Below are 20,622 nucleotides of genomic sequence, written 5' to 3'. Positions count from 1 at the left end.
CTAGTGCCACTAACACTCTAATAGATGTTATCCTCATTACTAGCGAGTAAGTGTCAAAGTAATCAAGGCCTTCCTTTTGTCTATAACGTTTGATAACAAGTCTTGCCTTATATTTGTCAATAGTGCCATCAGCTTTCACTTTCCGTTTAAAGATCCATTTCGAACCTAAAGGCTTATTTCCCAGAGGAAGATCTACCAATTCCCATGTATGGTTATCCAAAATTGATTGAATCTCACTATTGACTGCCTCTTTCCAAAATTCTGAATCAGAAGATGACATAGCTGCTTTAAAAGTTTGAGGCTCATTTTCAAGCAAGAATGTCACAAAATCTGGTCCAAAGGAAGTAAATGTTCTTTGACGTTTGCTATGCCTTGGATCTTCTATACTTGGAGTATTTTTCTTTGGTTCTTCCCGAGATCGTTTAGGTCTTTCACTTAACAACTCACATTCAGTTTTATACGGATAGATGCTTTCAAAGAATTCAGCATTATCTGATTCTATTACCGTATTAACGTGAATTTCGGGATTATCGGATTTATGAACCAAAAACCGACACGCTTTACTGTTTGTAGCATATCCAATGAAAATGCAATCAAAAGTTTTTGGTCCGATTTTAACCCTTTTAGGTAAAGGAACTTGTACCTTTGCTAGACACCCTCACACTTTGAAATATTTCAAGTTGAGTTTTCTTCCTTTCCATTTTTCATATGGAATAGATTGCGTTTTGCTGTGGGGTACTCTGTTAAGTATTCGGTTAGCTGTAAGGATAGTTTCGCCCCACAAACTCTGCGGTAATTCGGAACTTATTAATAAAGAATTTATCATTTCCTTTAATGTTCGATTTTTTCTTTCCGCAATTCCATTGGATTGAGGTGTGTAAGGTGCAGTAGTTTGATGGATAATTCCATATTCCGAACATATTTCTGCAAATGGAAATTCATATTCTCCACCCCGATCACTTCTAATCATTTTGATCTTTTTATTCAATTGATTCTCCACTTCATTCTTGTATTGCTTAAATAGTTCAATTGCTTCATCCCTACTATTAAGCAAATAAACATAACAATATCGAGTGCAGTAGTCAATAAAAGTAATAAAATACTTTTTCCCACCTCGAGATGGTGTCGACTTCATATCACAAATGTCAGTATGAATTAAGTTTAAAGGATTTGAATTCCTTTCAATAGACTTATAAGGATGTTTTACAAACTTAGACTCAACACATATTTGACATTTTGATTTATTACACTCGAATTTGGGCAATACTTCTAAATTAATTAACTTCCGCAAGGTTTTGTAATTGACATGTCCTAAACGAATATGCCATAAATCATTTGACTCCAATAAATAGGAAGAAGCTGAATTTTTTTTCATATTGTCAACAACCATTACATTTAGTTTGAAGAGGCCCTCTGTGAGATAGCCTTTTCCAACATACATTTCATTTTTGCTTACAACAACTTTATCAGAAACAAATACACATTTGAATCCATTCTTAACAAGCAAAGAAGTAGAAACTAAATTCTTCCTAATAATAGGAACATGAAGAACGTTGTTGAGCGTTAACACCTTGCCGAAAGTCATCTTCAGGAATATCTTCCCATAACCTTCAATCTTGGCTGTTGTAGTATTTCCCATGGAAAGCTCTTCTTCGGGACCAGCAGTAGAGTAAGGCGCAAATGCTTCCTTGACAGCACAAACATGTCGAGTGGCACCAGAGTCAATCCACCACTTCTTCGGATTTTCAACTAGGTTGCATTCCGAAAGCATTGCACACAGATCATCAATGTCATCATTCTTCTCCACTATGTTGGCCTGTCCCTTCTTCTTATACTTTTTCGGGAGACGACAATCAGGGGCTTTGTGACCGATTTTTCCACAATTGTAGCAGCTGCCCTTGAATTTCTTTTTGTTCTGCTCCTTAGTCTGTCCAGAAGACCTCTTTCTCTTCTTACTTTTTGGAGCAGTCTCCTCAACGATATTAGCTCCCATGATCGTTGAATTTTCACGAGACTTCTTCTCGGCCGTTTTGTTGTCTTATTCAATCTTGAGACGAATCACAAGATCTTCCAACTTTATTTCTTTGCGCTTGTGCTTAAAATAGTTCTTGAAATCTCTCCACGAAGGAGGCAATTTTTCAATCATTGCAACCACTTGAAATGCTTCATTCACGACCATAACTTCAGCAATAAGGTCATAAAAAATAAGTTGAAGCTCCTGAACTTGGGTTCTAACAGTTTTGCTGTCTATCATTTTATAGTTTAGAAACTTGGCAACCATGAACTTCTTCAAGCATGCATCTTCAGTCTTGTACTTCTTCTCAAGTGCGTCCCATAATTCTTTCGAAGTATTCATCGCACTGTACACATTGTACAAGTCATCCTCTAAAGTGCTTAAGGTATAGCCTTTGCAAAGAAAATCTGCCTGCTTCCACGCCTCAACAATCATGAATATCTCGTTGTCCAGCATGTCCGTAGCAGGCACTGGAGGTTCTTCACTAGTGAATTTTTGCATACCAAGTGTGGAAAGCCAGAAGAACACCCTTTGCTGCCATCCTTTGAAGTTGGCTCCGGAAAATTTTCCCGTTTCTCTGCCGGTGGAACAGCAGTCCGGCTTGACGAGGCTATCGTCGTTGCCGCAATAGTTGCAGAAGAATTTTCGTTATCAATTGCCATTTCTCACTGTAAATAACAGAATAATTCAATTAATGGCAAAACCAGAACAGTAAACAATACTGTTATTAACAAAAAACAGTATGTATAATAAATAAAACCGAAGTTTTTTATATACCGTTTCACAGAAAACGATGAAGTTTTTATGTTCTTCAAATCGTTTTATGAATTTCAATACTCTGATGAAGTTTTTTATATCTTCAAATCAGAATAGTAAAATTTATAAGGAGTAAAAAATCACACAGGTTTTAATCTCCACAAACAAAATACAGAATATAATAAATATAATTTTCTTAAGATTGTTATTTTTCTGTATTGCTGTAATAAATAATTAAACTTTCTGAAATATATAAACAAAACAGAAAGTTAGTAATACTTATTTAACGAAATAAATTTTAGAAAAAAAAAACAGTATAGGAATAAATCGAGCCCACTGAATACACAGTGTGTCCTTAAGAAAATTATTCCCCTCAAGTACCCGAGGTGCTGGAATATATCCTCCCAGGATAGAACGATTTAATTCACCGGAGTGTTGATACCAAACGCCGGTGAACAGCGAGACACTCGAAGGCTGTAAAACACACTGGATTTTTTGTGCAGAAAAAGAAGAAGAAGAAGAAGCTCAGAAAATTTCGTAAGGAAAGATTGCTGGCATTGATTCTGAAAAGGTTTGCAACCTTTCAGAAACAGCCATGACTGTTAGAACAGTGTTGTTTGAAATATTGCGGAAAAATGGATTTAAAATAATCCGGGAAAGAAAACGGGCCTGACCGGATCGGGTCGCGGTTCATGGGTTATTCCGGATTGAATTTTTCGTTAATTATTAATTAATTAATTAAATAATTAAAAGGAATTTTATCCAAAAAGATTAATCAATCAATCGATCTTTGACCAAATCCGAATCCGAAATCGAAGACGGATCCGAAGCCGAAGCCGAGCGGAGCGAGCGACGATGACAACGGCGCGAGACTTGCCTTCTTCTTAATTCTTTAAGATCTAGAAGAAGAGCAATTATATATATACCCATCAAAAGTCTTTTCTTCCTCCAATATGGGACAATGTCCCTTTGCCAAGGAGGGAAACTCAAATATTTCATTTTTCCTCCATTTTTCATTCACCCTCTTTAAGCTACACAAGCTTAAAATCCCAACAATGTATGGCATGCATCGTGTTGGCAAGAGGAGGAAGGAAACAATTAATCAACGACGACTATAATAACTATACTGTAATTTCAAGTAAGTTGGAGTCGGTTTTATGAGTCCTCGCTACGTGTCGCTTCCATTATTATATACAATAAACAAATCTTATTAATGACACGAATAACTAAAAGAAGAGCACCTAGAAGATTAAGAAGAAGAGTGTCAAAGTGTTCTTGTTGAACCAGCTCTCTTTGAATCCAAAGTTACGCGGTATGCACATTGAAAACACCAGTTAATTCCATATATATATATATATATATATATATATATATATATATATATATATATTTTACTTTGGATATTTACTTTATAAAACTTTATTTACTATTTAAATTTTTAATATCATTATATGCCTCTTAAACAAATTTTACCTTTTAGGAACTAAATTATCGCTCATTCTAACTTAACAAATCCCTTAAAACACTCTCATCCCACGTTTTAAAGATGAGGATTATACCTTATCATCAAAAAGTCCAAACCCCAATAATTTCTCTATGAAGTCCTTCGTCATTTTTTTTCTTCTCTTCCATCTGTGTAATCAAAAGAAACACTAAAATAAGATGAAAATATTCTAATTTGGGACACAATATCTAAATCAAAATAAAATATTAAAATATACTACTATTCAAACCAATACACCACAATAACCTAATAAAAAATACAATATTCAAATCAAACAATCTACAATATTCTAATCTGGAATAATATACAAATCAAATATACCATAATATTTTAATTTTGAATATAGTATTCAAATCAAACATACCATAATATTATATTTTGGAATACAGTATTCAAACCAAATATACCAAATCACAATAGTTTAATAAAGAATATATAATTCAAACCAACATACCAAAATATTCTAATAAAGAATACAATATTTAAACCAAACATGATACAATATTCTAATTCAAAATAAATTTTAAAACAAAACATTACATATTCAAATCAAATATAACACAATATTCTAATTTGGAATATAGTATTCAAACCAAATATACCTTTATTTTTATTTGTTGTGCATATTTTATTTTACTTGTAATATTAACATGTTATATATAATAGTATATAATATTTTAATATTAAATACAATATTCAAACCGAACATACCAAATTATAATAGTTTAATGAAGAATACATAACCCAACCAATATACCAAAATATTCTAATAAATAATACAATACTTAAACCAAACACACCATGATATTCTAATTTAAAATATAGTATTAAAACCAAATATACCAGAATATTCTAATTTGAAATATAGTTTTCAAACCAAATATACCTTTATTTTTATTTATTGTGTATATTTTATTTTACTTGTAATATTAACATGTTATATATAATAGTATACAATGAATAGTTTACTGAATAATTATTTATTGTATAGAAGAAAATAAGACTAAACGTTCCCATAATAAAAGGTTTTGTTTAATGGAAAATCTTTTTTATTTTTAAATATTGGTCCAAAGTTTAAAATGGATAGAGTGAATTTGCTTCATATAGATAATTTTCTTTAATTAGGGGGCAAGTTTATATAATAGTTATTGTTCTTGGACTAAACGGATATGTGTGTAATTAATTGATGTGTACTATATGTAATTTCATAAGTGAAGTATATTATGTTAAGGGTTGTGATGCAATACATTAAGTTACCCATGACTACATGCAAGAAGATCAACAAAATTCAGAGGGATTTCATATAGGGTACCACAACAGATGGGAAAAAGATGCACTTACTGAGCTAAGAGGCTATAGCTAAACCCAAGCCCCATGGTGGCCCGTGTATCCAAAAAGTTGAGCTTAAGAGCAGAGCCTTCCACTCGGGCCTGGCCTGGAGGCTCTTTCACATGCCCGAATCTTTGTGGGCTAGTACCCTAATTGCAAAACACTGTGTGCAGAGTAGGAACCGGAGAAAACCAAATTCAAGAACTTGGCAATGCATCTTAGAAGGCTGAAAAATTTGTAACAAAGCATCTAGGTGGGTGGTAAACAATGGTTATAGGGTAAGCTTCCTTACTGACTCCTGGATTCCTAACATGGGACCAATTGACTCCATCATCAATGGCCCCAAAACACTAAGGGAACAGAACATAAAAGTATTATGATGGCCCAAAATATCATCTTTAATTTAAACATTCATTACTATATTCTAAGACCTCGAAAAGAACTATTCATCATTCCTCGACTTGTGTGCACAATCCGTATAATATTTCGGAAAGGTTTTATATGAAAAATTGACTAAAATGTGAAATAGAACTTTAAAACTCAATTAAGTTGACTTTGGTCAACATTTTGAGCAAACAGGCCCGAATTAATATTTTGACAGTTCCGATAGGTCCGTATCATGATTTGGGACTTGGGCGTATGCCCGGAATCGAATTCGGAGGTCCCTAGCTCGAGTTATCGCTTGTTTTCGAAATTTTAAAGTTTAAAAGATTAATGACTTTAAAGAATTGACCAATATTTGACTTTGTTGATACCTGGTCCGTATTTTGGTTCTGGAACCCGGTATAGGTCAATTACTATATTTATGACTTGTCTGTCAATTTTGGTGAGAAATGAAGTTGGTTTGACGTGATTCGTACGTCCGGCTGTTAATATAGAAATTTTAAAGTTTTCTTAAATATTTTATTTGATTTGGTGTCCGATTCGTAGTTCTAGATGTTAAATTGTTGTTTTGATCGCGCGAGTGAGTTTGTATGACGTTGTTGGACTCGTGTGCATATTTGGTTTGGAGCCCCGAGGGCTCGGGTGAGTTTCGGATAGCCTACGGACTATAGTTCTTTGAAAAATATTATTTTTTTTGGGACTTCTGCTGGTTTCTGGTCTCATGTGCTTCGCGAACGCAATAGCTGGGTCGCGAACGCGACCAGCTTCCCGCGAACGCGTAGGTTTGTGACCTGCGGAGGGGGAATCATTGTTTCATCTACGCGAACATGAGTATTGGCTAGCGAACGCGAAGGCCAGGGGGGCAGACTTCGCGAACGTGTGGGAGGACTCGCGAACGCGAAGGCCACTTGGGTTGTTGCACATCGCGAACGTGACAGGCCCTTCGCGAATGCAAAGAAGGTCTGACGCCCAGTGATTAAAACAGAACCAAACGGGATTTTTCTCATTTTTCACTAACCCTCAATTAGAACTCGGTTTAGGGACGATTTCAAAGGTGTTTTTTATGATTTCGAACTTAGATAAGTTTTCTTTATCATATAGTGTTATATTTCATAAATCTATGTCTATATTCATCATTTATTTCGGATTTAGATGGAAGAAATTAGAATTTTTATAAAACTTCTAATAAACAAAAATTTAAGATTTGAAGGTCCATTTGATATCGGAATTTGATAATTTTTATATGGTTGGACTCGTCTCGGAAAGAGTGTTTGGATTTCGTAAGTTATTTTTTTGAGATTCAAGACGTGGGACCCACTGTTGATTTTTGAGATAAATTTTGGATTTTAATCCAGAAAATTAGTAAATTCATATGGAATTAATTCCTACGATTTGTATTGAGTATATTGAATTGTTTATGACTAGATTTGAGGATTTCGGACACGAATTTGCGAGGCAAAGGTGTATTGGAATCTTGAATCGGGTTGCAAAGTAAGGTAAGTGTCGTGGTTAACCTTGACTTGAGGGAATAAAACCCTTGAATGATTTGTTATATGAAATTCATGTGAACGACGTATAGGCAACGTGACGAGTGTCTATACGTCGTCAAATTAATTGTTTTCATAATTATTTAAACATCATAAATTATTTTAAGACACGAATTAATTGTTATAATAATTATTTCTCTCATAATCCTTGTCAAATATTAATTCTTGAATTCATGCAATAATTGTTACATGCTTATTTAATTTATGTATCTTAATTGCTACTTGACATTTAGCATATTAAATATGAAATTGCCTATTTTCTCCCTAATTTCGACAATTAATTGCTACTTGTCCTTACTTATTTCCTGAATAAATTATAATCATTGTATACTTTGTTGCCTAATAATTTCTTATTGAATGTAGTATTTATTGGAGTATTTCTATTACAATCAAAAGTTGTTAATATTATATTGTTGGAGCAGGTTGAATGCCGCAACGGAAATGAAAATGAATATATTGGGGGATCGGGTTGCGCGCCACAACGGATTATATTTTAAGTTTATATTGTTGGAGCAGGTTGCACTCCCCAACGGAAATTTATTGAAGAATTATATTGTTGGAGCGGGTTGCATGCCACAACGAAAATTGATTGAAATGATTATTGGTTATAACTGCCGAGTTGGTTTCAACTGTTGAAATGAGTTACATGTTTTATTTCTATTATTGTTGTTATTACTATTATTGCGTACAGGTTAATGTAAATGACCTGCCTTAGCCTCGCCACTACTTCATCGAGGTTAGGCTCGACACTTACAGAGTACATGGGGTCGGTTGTACTCATACTACACTCTGCACTTCTTGTGCAGATTTTGGAGTTGGTCCCAGCGGCGTACCATAGACTTGCTCGGATTCAGCTACCCAGAGGAGACTTGTGGTATAACTGTTCAGCGTCCGCAGTTCTGAAGTCCCCTTCTACTTTATTTTAGATGTGTGCTTTCTTTCAGACAGCTTTATTTTGTTCAGACCCTTGTTTGTATTATTCTAGAAGCTCGTGCACTTGTGACACCAGTTCTGGAATGATATTCAGACATCGCTAGTATTATGGAGTATTCACTTTATTTCAGACTTTATTTTCCCATTATTTCTTTGTTATTAATTAATTTAAAATTGTTAAAATGGCTAATTATATTCTAACATTGGCTTATTTAGCAAGAAAAATATTAGGTGATCTGTGCCAAACCTACACCACTATTGAGTAGCGAGGATGGTCGATGCAATTTTACCCAATAACGTCGGGATCGATTTTCACAGGGAGTTAATTGATTTGGAATTAGGTATCTATCTAAATCTAGATGTGTGTGTTGTTCCTAATTGCACTTCCAAACATGATGGTGTTGATTCTACTTCTATATCTATTTCTATTGTATGCTAAGATTAAAGTTAAGTACAATATTTTTGATGATAGCTTTCAAGTGTTTAAAAGGACTAGGGTAGTGACTTCTGCCTAGGTGGATATCTAACAGGTATCAAGAATCTAGGACAAGTTTGATTTGATTGGGATCGTAATATAGCTATTACATCCAAGTACTCACTCTATACCTCTCGATAGTTTGAGTGATTTTTCCCAATTTGGCTTTCTCAAGTCCAAATGGGTATTCATGCAATACAAGTGATATTAGCTCAAGTCGGGTATTACTATCTATAGGTTTAACCCTTTTATTGGGGCTATCAATTTCTTGAGCTCACCCCAATTCCTTGTTAGCCTAATTTTCCTAGACTTAGTCCCTCTTTCTCAAGAAGAGCCTAAGTCACAAAGGCATGAATCAGTGTTTGCAACCAATAATTCTACAATTCTAGCATGAACTAGGCTAAATATCACTAACCCATAAACAATCAAACCCTAAAATTCAAGAACCCATTAAATACCCACACTAGGGTTGGGTCACAACCCTAGCTACTCATAATAATAGAAGAAATCAAAGATAAATAGAAGATATAATCCATAATACTAAATTAAAAGATGAAAATCTAATGTTATAAGGTAAATCTTGTAGAAAATTTCCCAAAAGGGAAAACCTAGCCGTCTCACGTACTCAGCAAAAACATAACATTCCTAAAATTGACAAAAAGATCTATTTAAACTAAGTTGAAATTTTCAGACAAAAATACCCATGCAGAAGTTTCGCGGCCGCGTAATTCTGACTGCGGCCACACACTTGCTTTCGCGGATGCGTAATTCTGATCGCGGTCCGTGTTTCTTCATATCTGGACCTGGGTTGAACCTTGTTTCGCGGACCGCATAATTTCCACCGCATCCGCGTGAGAGACTTCCGCGGCCGCATAACTTTGACGCGGACCGCCCTTCTCACTTTTGCTTGAATTATGCATTCTCTTAACCTTAGCAACTGCGGTCCGCAGAATTCCCATCGCGGCTGTGCTGGTACTTTCGCGGCTGCATCTTCTTGTCGTGGTCCGCATTGATGTTTGTCCCCAAAAAACCATCTCTCTAATTCTTCATATCGCGGACCTCGAAATAATGGCCGCGTCCGCGTTGATACTTTCACGGCCACACTTTTGTGTCGCGGTCCGTATTCCACACCTCTTGGACCAGTTTTGATTTTTGTTCAAGTTTTGACTCCTTTATGAGTTAATTATGGCTCCTTTGGCTCATTTTGAACAATCCCTGCAAGCAAGCATATTAAGTTAGTTTCCGAGAATACCTTCATGCATTTTTGGCCCAAAACATAAGTAAAAGAGAGCAATTAATAGGCTAAAATCTCTACTTATCAACTCCCCCAAACTTAAGTTTTTGCTTGTCCTCAAGCAAATAAGGTAATTCTCACCTCTACAAGAAAAAGAAAAGGATATTTCAGCTGGCCTAAGGTGACTTCATCAAGCATCAATTGGGACTAGCAATTACCCTCAACACACATGAATTATCAACAACGTCATGTTATGACCTTTTGAGTTCCATAGTTATAATGTGACACTAGAGCATCAAGAGTTGACTAAATTCATCAAGGAAGCTCGTTCTCTCACGTAGGTCATTGTGGATCCCAAACTCCTCCTCCTCTAATCTCCATGAGCAATTCTCACTTTTTAGAATGTAACACTCAAAACAAGGATTGTGAAGAAGTGCGCTCATCACTCTCAAAAGAATGCCACAAGTCCGGCTCTAAGTACCATAAGCTTGCCCCTTATGTAAATCACCACTAATGTAAGCTCACTCAACTTGAAATCATATAGGGCTTTAGCAGGGATGTAATGAAGGTCTTTGGATTAAGGTAGGACATAACGAACTATGATGGTTTCATCTTTCCTTAAGCTCTATTTTCTCATTTCGGCTCATACTTTCTTGACTCTTTGAGTCATTTTTCTTCTTCCATAGGGGAACTAGAGAGACAAACTGTCACTCTTTCTTACTCATGACAATCATTTTTCTCCTTTTCTCATCATTCCTTGCCTTTCATCATTATGTTCTTTGAATCCCTTCAACCTTCTCTTTCTTTTTGACATATTTCTTTTTGGATTTTCTTCCTTTTCTTTGCCTTTCCTTTTCATCAATTCTTCTTCTTTTTTTGTTTGAACCTTTTATCACTTTCAATTTTCTTGTCTCTCCCCCAAACCTATGCTTTTTCCAATTGTTCATCATGAATGCTAAGGAAAGATTGGGTGCCAAGAGAGGGTCATTATAAAATGGATAAAGGCTTGTAATGTGGCTATTGAACGAAAAAGGCTTAGGCTCAAAGGGGTTGACTAGGGATATCATAATGGTAGGCTACAGAAGCTTTCTAAGTTCAATTTGGACCAAAGAGAGCATACAATCACTTCTCAAGTCGAGCTATACTTAGAATTTTGCCTAGACAAATATTCAGGACAAGTTCTAGACTTATTGGCATGGGACTTAGACTTGAAATTCAATACCTCACCTCTCAAGCTACTGGATTGTTAAAGAGAATAGAGTCGAGGGCCCACAACAGCCCTAGCTAAGATTGAAGATCATAAATGGCTCAAAGAAACCACTCGATGATTGTTTTAGTCAACTCAAGAGTCTAAAGGTCACAACTAGAGCTATTCTTTGTCAAACAACTTGTTTCTAATCATGAGGTCGAAGGTAAATGTGTTAGTACCAAGTGAAACCTGCTTAAGACACTTTTATTCATTACTACTATATATCAAAGCAAAAAGAAAATGGACTCAATCCCTTAAGAAGGTTGCCACGCCATCCATCGTTGGGAAGAGCCACCCGGTTCACACAACATCCACTTTTGGAAAGAACCACGGCATTAAGAAAATCAAAGGCTTATTGATCACGCAGAATGTAAAAAGAAGCTAAAAACTCAAAAATAAGCTACTAAAGGAAATAAGAAGCTAATCTATTAAGGAAAGATACGAAAGAAGTTATGAAGTAAACTACGGAAAGTAAAATGAATATGTACAATAATGGAGTGAAACAAATATATACAAAATGGAAATGAATATATACATCAAATGGTAAAGTTGTATACATACCAAAAGTGAAAAATAACGAAAGTGAAAAAAATGATAAATAAAGGTAAAGAAAAATAGTATCATAGTTATTACATACCAATGTCATCAAATCATAACCAAATCAAAATGGACCACTCCCCCCCCCCCCCCCCCAAAAAGATAGCATTGTCCTCAATGCTAATATCAAAATAAGATCATGGAAGGGTTAGAGAGTAAAGAAAACTCTCTATGTGGTCTCTGTCTGCATGGGGTCAGGCATATGAGTGGGGTCCTCGGACTGCATAGGATCATCAGCTCCCTCCGAGTCCTCTAACTGGATCTCCAAATCCTCTGACTTGGGGACCATAAATCCTCTAACTGGAGCTCTGTCTGCCTCATGCTCTGCTGCCTGTGCTGCTGGGGAAGTCTCCTCCATAAGCAAGTCAAGTGGGATATCTCCAGCAGAAGTGAACTTCTCTACCTCCCTCTTCAGCTTCTCCACTGACTCCTTTGAGGCTTGAGTTTTTCTCATCTTCTTTACCTGCTTGCCCAAATCCTTGATCACCTTGCCATGAGTATCCAAAGTTTCCAAGATCTTCTTTTTGTTGTCTAGGAGCTTCTTCTGGTTGCCCAGAATCTCCTTCAATGAATCCTCCACTGATGGAGGTACCTGAAACTGTGATGGGGCTGACTGTGCTGCTAATACACTAGATAAGACAGACAACTTTGATGTAGGTGCCTGCATCCAATTGTTGATGTTGGATAAGGTCTGAGAAACCCGCAGTGTAGTCTGGGGGTAAGTAGAAGATGAGGGCACAGATAGTGGCACAGTGATAGATGGCTCGGATGAAGGAGTAGGCATGGCAGCTGAAGGTCCCTCTACAGTGGAAGGCTTTGACCCGGTGGCCACTACCCTTGGCTCTTTAGACTGGCCAGTGGAGGTAGTGGCTTTACCCTTTGCTTTAGGGTTGTCCTGTCCTTGGAGGCTATACCAGGAGAAAGGTCTCTTCGGCTTCACCTTCGTGTCATAGTGCCTCCCCTCTACCCGTTGGTCCTCGACATACATAGTGATGGAGTTGGGGTAGGGATATGACCTTTCTTCTTTTCCGGTTGCTTTGGAGATATAGTGGGACATGAGGTTAGCTCGTGAGAGTGGGATGACACTATCATGCTGGCTAGGATAAAGCCGGCTGCATACAAATGTGCACCACCCTTTGGCTTCAAAGCTGAGGGTGTTTCTGGCGATTGGGACTCCAGCTGCGAGCCAGGCCGGTGTTGTCCCTAGGATGGCTATTACTTCCGCTAGCCAAGGCCGGGCTGCTTCATCTAGGGCCATCTTCTCCAAATACTGTACAACTTCCACATCCTCAAAATTGACATATTTGTTCAAGGTGTCGCCATCAAACCGTATCTTCAAGTTTCGTAACTTTGTCACAGTGGTGCCCTTTTTGATGTGGGCAACATTTGCGTAGAACTCCTTGACAAGGTACTCATTGGCATCCAGAACTTTGTTGGTGAAGTACTTCCACCTTTTTCTCTCCTCAAACTGTCTCTTGACATTTGGATTATGAGGAAGGATATCTCTTTCTATAAATTGTCGCTCAAGGGTAAGCGGCCTTTGGGGCCACCATTCCCGAAATTTGAGGTATGTTTTCTCACTCACGAATCTATCCGCTCACACCTCGGGCTTCCTTGATCTAGCAAGACCACCCACATTGGTATTACCCCCTCTCTCGTCATCCGGGACCTTGTTATCCCCATCTATATTAATAGGAGCAGTTGTTGAGGCCGGAGTTGCAGCAGGTGGGGAAGATGGCTCTGATGCCTCACTACCTCCCTCTGAGCCATCAGACGAACCAGAAGAGGAGGTAGCTTCATTTATTAGGCAGTAGGGGTGTGAATGGACCTCTTGTTAAAGTTGTGTGGATTCCCCCTCAGAAATCTCCCGGAATAGGAGATATTCACTTGTGTCTGATGATTCGGCATGAGGTCTAGTGAGGGTTTGCTTTTGCTTATGATTCTTTAAGCTGCTAAGAGCAAAGCCTGCTTTCCTTTTCCCCGGCCTCGGGAGGATTCTGCCCTTCCTTTTGATTTGTCTGCTCCTCCACGAAATCGCACTATTTTTTGCAACACACAATTAGTGAAAGATAATTAGAATTTGGGTTCAAACATGCCTTAAAGCAGTACAGATGAAATGAACAATAGTGCTTCTCAAAACAGGGCATCGCGGACCACGAAAAAGTGGACGCGGCCGCGGAATGCCCATTGCGAATAGCAAAAAAGTGAACGCGGAAAACGCGGCCGTGAGCTCTTAGCAATCACTCAATAACTAAAAGCTGGGATAGCGCGGACCGCGAAAAAATGAATGCGGCCGCCTACCCTATCATGGACCGCATAAAATGGACCACGGCCACGAAAGTTAAATAAGATCGGTACTAAGAACACTAATAACTAGGGTTTTCACTAAGTGTGCAAAACTTAGTTCAATTAACCATGCAAAGTTACAAACCCCAGCCCCCATTAGGCATATAAACACTACCCACATGTATTTAAGTATCAATTAAACATTAATTTGAGATCATGGCATGCATCTAACCCTAACTAAAAAGAAAAATTTAAAGAAAGAGAAAAGAAAAGAAAAAGATAAAATCACATCATGGAATTGAACATACCAGTTGTAAAATTGTAGTAGGAAATGAACTCCTAATGTGAATGAGATGAAAATTTAGAGCAGGATGAGATGAACAATGCTTTTTGTGCGGTGAAACGTTAGGGTTCGAAAAGTGAAATTTTTAAGGAAACCTTATTTATACTAATCAACTGTGGAACCCACCGCCTTACCTGAGCGCGGCCGCAAAATTCTATCACGGTCTGCGCTATGTTACCTTATGTAGACCAGCTTCAAGCACATGGGCGCGGTCCGCGGAATATTGGCCGCGGCCGCGAAATTCAATGCGGTCCACGAAAATTGGAACGCGGCCACGATCTCTGAAGGATTTTTTTGACAGCCCAACTTCAGAGAGTTGGCATTTTGCTCTTTTCAAGTACGCGTCCGCAGACAAAAAAGTGCGGCCGCAAAATGCTCACGCGGACCGCGAAGTTCCAACACTTAGCCAAATTTTTCCCTGTCAAAATCCCGCACTACACAACCAGTTCCTACATACACTTCACAACCAGTTAGTCCAAAACAATGCCTAATCTAAGAAGAAAATAAAAAGAAAAAAAAATACATGGGTTGCCTCCCAAGAAGCGCCTGATTTAACGTCGCGGCATGACGCATGTTACCATCATCATTTGAAATGGATCAAGGACACCACGTGGATATCATCAATATTGCCAAGGTAATGCTTCACTTGGTTCCCATTGACTCTAAAGATTTCACCATTTTTGTTTTTCAAATCGAGAGCACCAAACTGAGTTACATGCACCACTTCAAAATGGCCACTCCACTTTGACTTGAGCTTTCCCGGAAACATCCGTAACCGAGAGTTGAATAGAAGAACCAAGTTACCCTCCTTGAATTCTTTATTCCGGATATATTTGTCATGTAAGTACTTCATCTTGTTCTTATACAAGGACGAGCTGAAATAAGCATGGAACCGAAACTCATCAAGTTCATTTAGTTGCTCTACCCGGAGATTGGCAGCTACATCCCATTCAAGGTTCAACTTCTTCAGCGCCCACATGGCCTTGTGCTCTAATTCAACCGGAAGATGGCATGATTTCCCAAATATCAATCGGTATGGAGACATACCAATTTGAGTCTTGTAAGCTGTACGATAGGCCCATAAAGCATCGTCAAGTTTTCTTGACCAATCAGTCTGGTTTGCATTGACAGTCTTGGATAATATGCTTTTGATCTCCCTGTTGGAGACCTCAACTTGTCCACTAGGCTGTGGGTGATAAGGGGTTGACACCTTATGATTGACACCATACTTAGAAAGTAAAGTGACGAAGGCTTTGTTGCAAAAATGAGAACCCATATCACTAATGATAGCCCTTGGGGTGCCGAACCTTGTGAAGATATTTTTCTTAAAGAAAGACACCACACTACGTTCCTCATTGTAGGGCAAAGCCACAGCTTCAACCCATTTGAAAACATAATCAACAGTAACCAGAATATAAGTGTTCCCACATGAACTCACAAATGGCCCCATAAAGTCGATGCCCACACATCGAAAATATCAATCTCAAGAATAGTGGTGAGGGGCATTTCATTCTTCTTGGAAATTTCACCAGCTCTTTGGCACTCATCACAATGCCTAACAAGCTCGCTAGCGTCTTTGTACAAGGTAGGCCAATATAATCCACAGCTTAGGACCTTTATAGCAGTTCTCGCCCCACCAAGATGCCCACCGTAGGGCGAGGAATGGCAAGCTTCAAGAATAATCAATTTCTCCTCTTTCGGAACACATTTCTAGATAACACCATCATTGCAAATCTTGATAAGATATGGCTCATCCCAATAATAATCCAAGTTGTCCCATTTGAGCTTCCTCCTTTGGTTAGAAGAGATCTCACTCGGGACAATGCGGGTCACAAGAAAGTTAGCCACATCGGCGAACCAAGGCATCCCAATCAAAGACACAAAGAGGAGTTGTACATCCGAAAATGAATCATTAATCTCGAGGCCATCATGGGGCCTCCCCTCCTCTTCCAAGCGGGACAAATGGTTCGCCACTTGATTCTCACTCCCTTTTCGGTCTATGATTTCAAGGTCAAACTCTTGTAGAAGAATAACCCATCTCATCAACCTAGCCTTAGAGTTTTTTTTGGTCATCAAGTAACGAAGTGCCGCGTGATCGGTGTGCACAATCACTTTGGCACACATGAGGTACGGCCTGAACTTTTCCATGGCGAAGATAATGGCTAATAACTCTTTCTCGATCACCGTATAGTTGACTTGGGTGTCGTTCATTATTTTGCTTGCATAATAAATAGGATGAAATATCTTGTTGATCCTTTGCCCCAAAACCGCTCCTACCGCAACGTCACTAGCATTGCACATGAGCTCAAATGGTAAGATCCAATTGGGTGCGGTAATGATAGGAGTGGTAGTCAATCTATACTTGAGAAGCTCAAAAGCTTTCATGCAATCATCATTGAACATAAACTTTGCATCTTTTTCAACAACTTGCACAAGGGGTTCACCACTTTTGAGAAATCCTTGATGAACCTTCGGTAAAACCCCGCGTGACCAAGAAAGCTCCTTACTCCCTTGCTAGAAGTAGGAGGGGGGAGTTTTAAAATCACTTCAATTTTTGCTTTGTCCACTTCAATACCGTTCTTTGAGATCTTATGGCCAAGGAAACTTCCCTCCTCGACCATAAAATGGCACTTTTCCCAATTAAGCATTAGGTTGGTCTCTTCACATCGGGCCAACACTTTGTCAAGATTATCCAAGAATTCTTCAAATGAATCCCCCACAACACTGAAATCATCCATGAACACTTCGAGGAAGTCCTCCACCATATCCATAAATATTACCATCATACACCGCTGAAAGATAGCCGGTGCATTACACAAACCAAACGGCATCCGTGAGAATGCAAATGTGCCATATGGACAGGTGAAGGTGGTTTTCTCTTGGTCCTCCCAGACCATTTCATTCAGCACTTTAGGCATCTCACGGTGCTTCAGGAAGTCACGGTCCTATTATACTTTACTCTTGGCAGCCAACATTTAGCGCACATTCAGCTCCTATCAGTGCACCACCACTCCAAAGTCACTACAACTGTTATACGGGTCGTTCGGGTCAGCTTCACCAGCCACGACAGCAGTATGGGTGTTATGAGTGTGGGAACATTTATCACATCATGAGGTATTGCCCTAGGTTGTCGAGTAACAGATCTCGATAGGATTCTCGTGCCATCATACCATCACTGGTTGCTTCACTGCCTACTCAGCCAGCTAGAGGTAGGGGTTGGGCAGCTAGAGGTGGAGGTCAGGCCATTAGAGGTGGAGGTCAGGCCATTAGAGGTGTAGGCTAGCCAGTTAGAGGCTTTCCTAGAGACACAGTTCAGAGTGGCGGGTCCCAGCCCTGATTTTATGCTTTTCCAATTAGGCCTGAGGCTGATTCAGCTGATGCCGTGATCAGAGGTATTGTTCCAGTTTACCATAGATATGCTTCAGTTCTATTTGATCCAGTATCTACTTATTCCTATGTGTCCTCCTATTTTGCTTCATATTTGGTTGTGCCTCGTGATTCGTTGAGTGCTTCTGTGTGTGTATCTACACCGGTGGGAGACTCTGTTGTAGTAGATCACGTCTATCGTTCGTATGTGGTTACTATTGGGAGTCTTGAGACTAGCGTGGATCTTCTACTTCTTGACATGGTAGATTTTGATGTTTTCTTGGGTATGGATTGGCTCTCACCTTATCATGCTATATTGGATTGTCACGCCAAAACAGTTACCCTAGCCATGCCGGGGTTACCTGGAATAGAGTGTAAAGGGACTCTTGTCCATTCTACCATCAGGGTTATTTCTTATATGAAGGCTCGGCGTATGGTCGAGAAGGGGTGTTTAGCCTAGTTGGCTTATATTCACGATCCCAATACGGATGTTCCTTCTATGGACTCAGTACCAATTGTTCGTGAATTTCCAGAAGTATTTCCTGCAGATTTGCTGGGGATGCCACCCCACAGAGATATAGACGTCTGTATTGATTTGGCTCCGGGCACTCAGCCCATTTCTATTCCACCATATTGTATGGCTCCACCGAAATTGAAAAAATTAAAGGAGAAATTACAAGACTTGCTTGATCAGGGATTCATTAGAACCAGTGTCTCGCCTTGGGGTGCGCCCGTGTTGTTCGTGAAGAAGAAAGATGGGTCGATGAGAATGTGTATATATTATCGGCAGTTGAACAAGGTCACTATCAAGAACAAGTATTTGTTGTTGTATCGGCAAAAGGCATAAAAGCGGATCCTAAGAAGATTGAGTTTGTTCAAAATTCACCTAGACCTACTTCAGTTACAGAGATACAAAGTTTTCTGGGTTTGGCGGGTTATTATCGCCGGTTCGCGGAAGGGTTTTCATCTATAGCAAGCCCATTGACCAGACTGACCCAGAAAGGTGTTCCATTCGGATGGTTAGACGAGTGTGAGTTGAGATTTTAGAAGCTCAAGACTTCTTTTACTACAACGTCAGTATTGGTATTACCCACAGGTTCAGGATCTTATACTGTATATTGTGATGCATCCCGCGTTGGGCTTGGTGCAGTATTGATACAAGATGGAAGGATGATTGCATATGCGTCGTGGCAGTTGAAAGTTCATGAGAAGAATTATCATGTTCATGACTTAGAATTGGCAGCCATTGTTCATGCGCTAAAGATTTGGAGGCATTACCTTTACGGTGTCTCGTGTGAGGTATTTACTGATCATCGTAGCCTACAGTATCTGTTCAAACAAAAAGATATTAACTTGAGGTAGAGAAGATGGTTGGAGCTATTGAAGGACTATGATATCACCATTTTGTATCACCCCGGAAAGGCTAATGTGGTGGACGATGCTTTGAGTAGAAAGGCTGTGAGTTATATTCCGGTTGGTGAGAGACCGTTAGCTGCAGATTCCAAACTTTGGCTAATCAGTTTGTGAGGTTAGATGTTTCAGAACCCAGTCGGGTTCTAGCTTGCACAGTCGCTCGATCTTCTTTATATGAGCATATCAAAGAGCGACAGTATGATGATCCTCATTTGCTTGTCCTTAAGGATACGGTGCGGCACGGTGATGCCAAACAGGTTGTTGTGGGGGGAAGATGGAGTTCTGCGGATGTAGGGTCGTATTTGTGTGCCTAATGTTGATGGTCTTCGTGAATTAATTCTTGAAGAGGCGCACAGTTCCCTGTATTCTATTCATCCAGGTGCCGCCAAAATGTATCAAGATTTGTGGCAACATTATTGGTAGAGGAGAATGAAGAAGGATATAGTTGCATATGTAGCTCGGTGTCTAAATTGTCAACAAGTCAAGTACGAGCATCAGAGACCTGGTGGTTTGCTTCAGAAGTTAGAAATTCCTGAGTGGAAGTGGGAGCGTATCACTATGAATTTTGTTGTTGGACTCACACGGACTCAGAGGAAGTTCAACGCAGTATGGGTTATTGTGGATAGGTTGACCAAGTCAGCATATTTCATTCCAGTGGCAGTTACCTATTCTTCAGAGTGGTTAGCTGAAATTTACATTCGTGAGATTGTCCGCCTTCACGGTGTGCCCGTGTCTATTATTTCAGATCGAGGTACGCAGTTTACCTCACACTTCTGGAGGGCTGTACAACGTGAGTTAGGCACGCGGGTTGAATTGAGTACATTATTTCATCCACAGACAGACGAACAGTCAGAGCACACTATTCAGATATTGGAAGATATGCTTCGCACTTGTGTTATAAACTTTGGAGGTTCTTGGGATCAACTCTTGCCACTTGCAGAGTTTTCCTATAATAATAGCTACCAGTCAAGCATTCAAATGGCTCCGTATGAATCATTGTATGGGAGGCGATGTCGTTCGCCAGTTGGCTGGTTTGAATCGGGAGAAGCTCGGTTGTTGGGTACTGATTTGGTACAGGATGCCTTGGATAATGTCAAGGTTATTCAGGATCGACTTCGCACAACTCAGTCTAGGCAAAAGAGTTATGTCGATCGTAAAGTTCGTGACGTTGTATTCATGGCAGGAGAAAGAG

The sequence above is a fragment of the Nicotiana tomentosiformis genome, chromosome 3 (genome assembly GCF_000390325.3).
Source record: "Nicotiana tomentosiformis chromosome 3, ASM39032v3, whole genome shotgun sequence".
Lineage (NCBI taxonomy): Eukaryota > Viridiplantae > Streptophyta > Magnoliopsida > Solanales > Solanaceae > Nicotiana > Nicotiana tomentosiformis.
The sequence above is the reverse complement of the archived record's forward strand: the minus strand, read 5'-3'. Positions refer to the sequence as shown.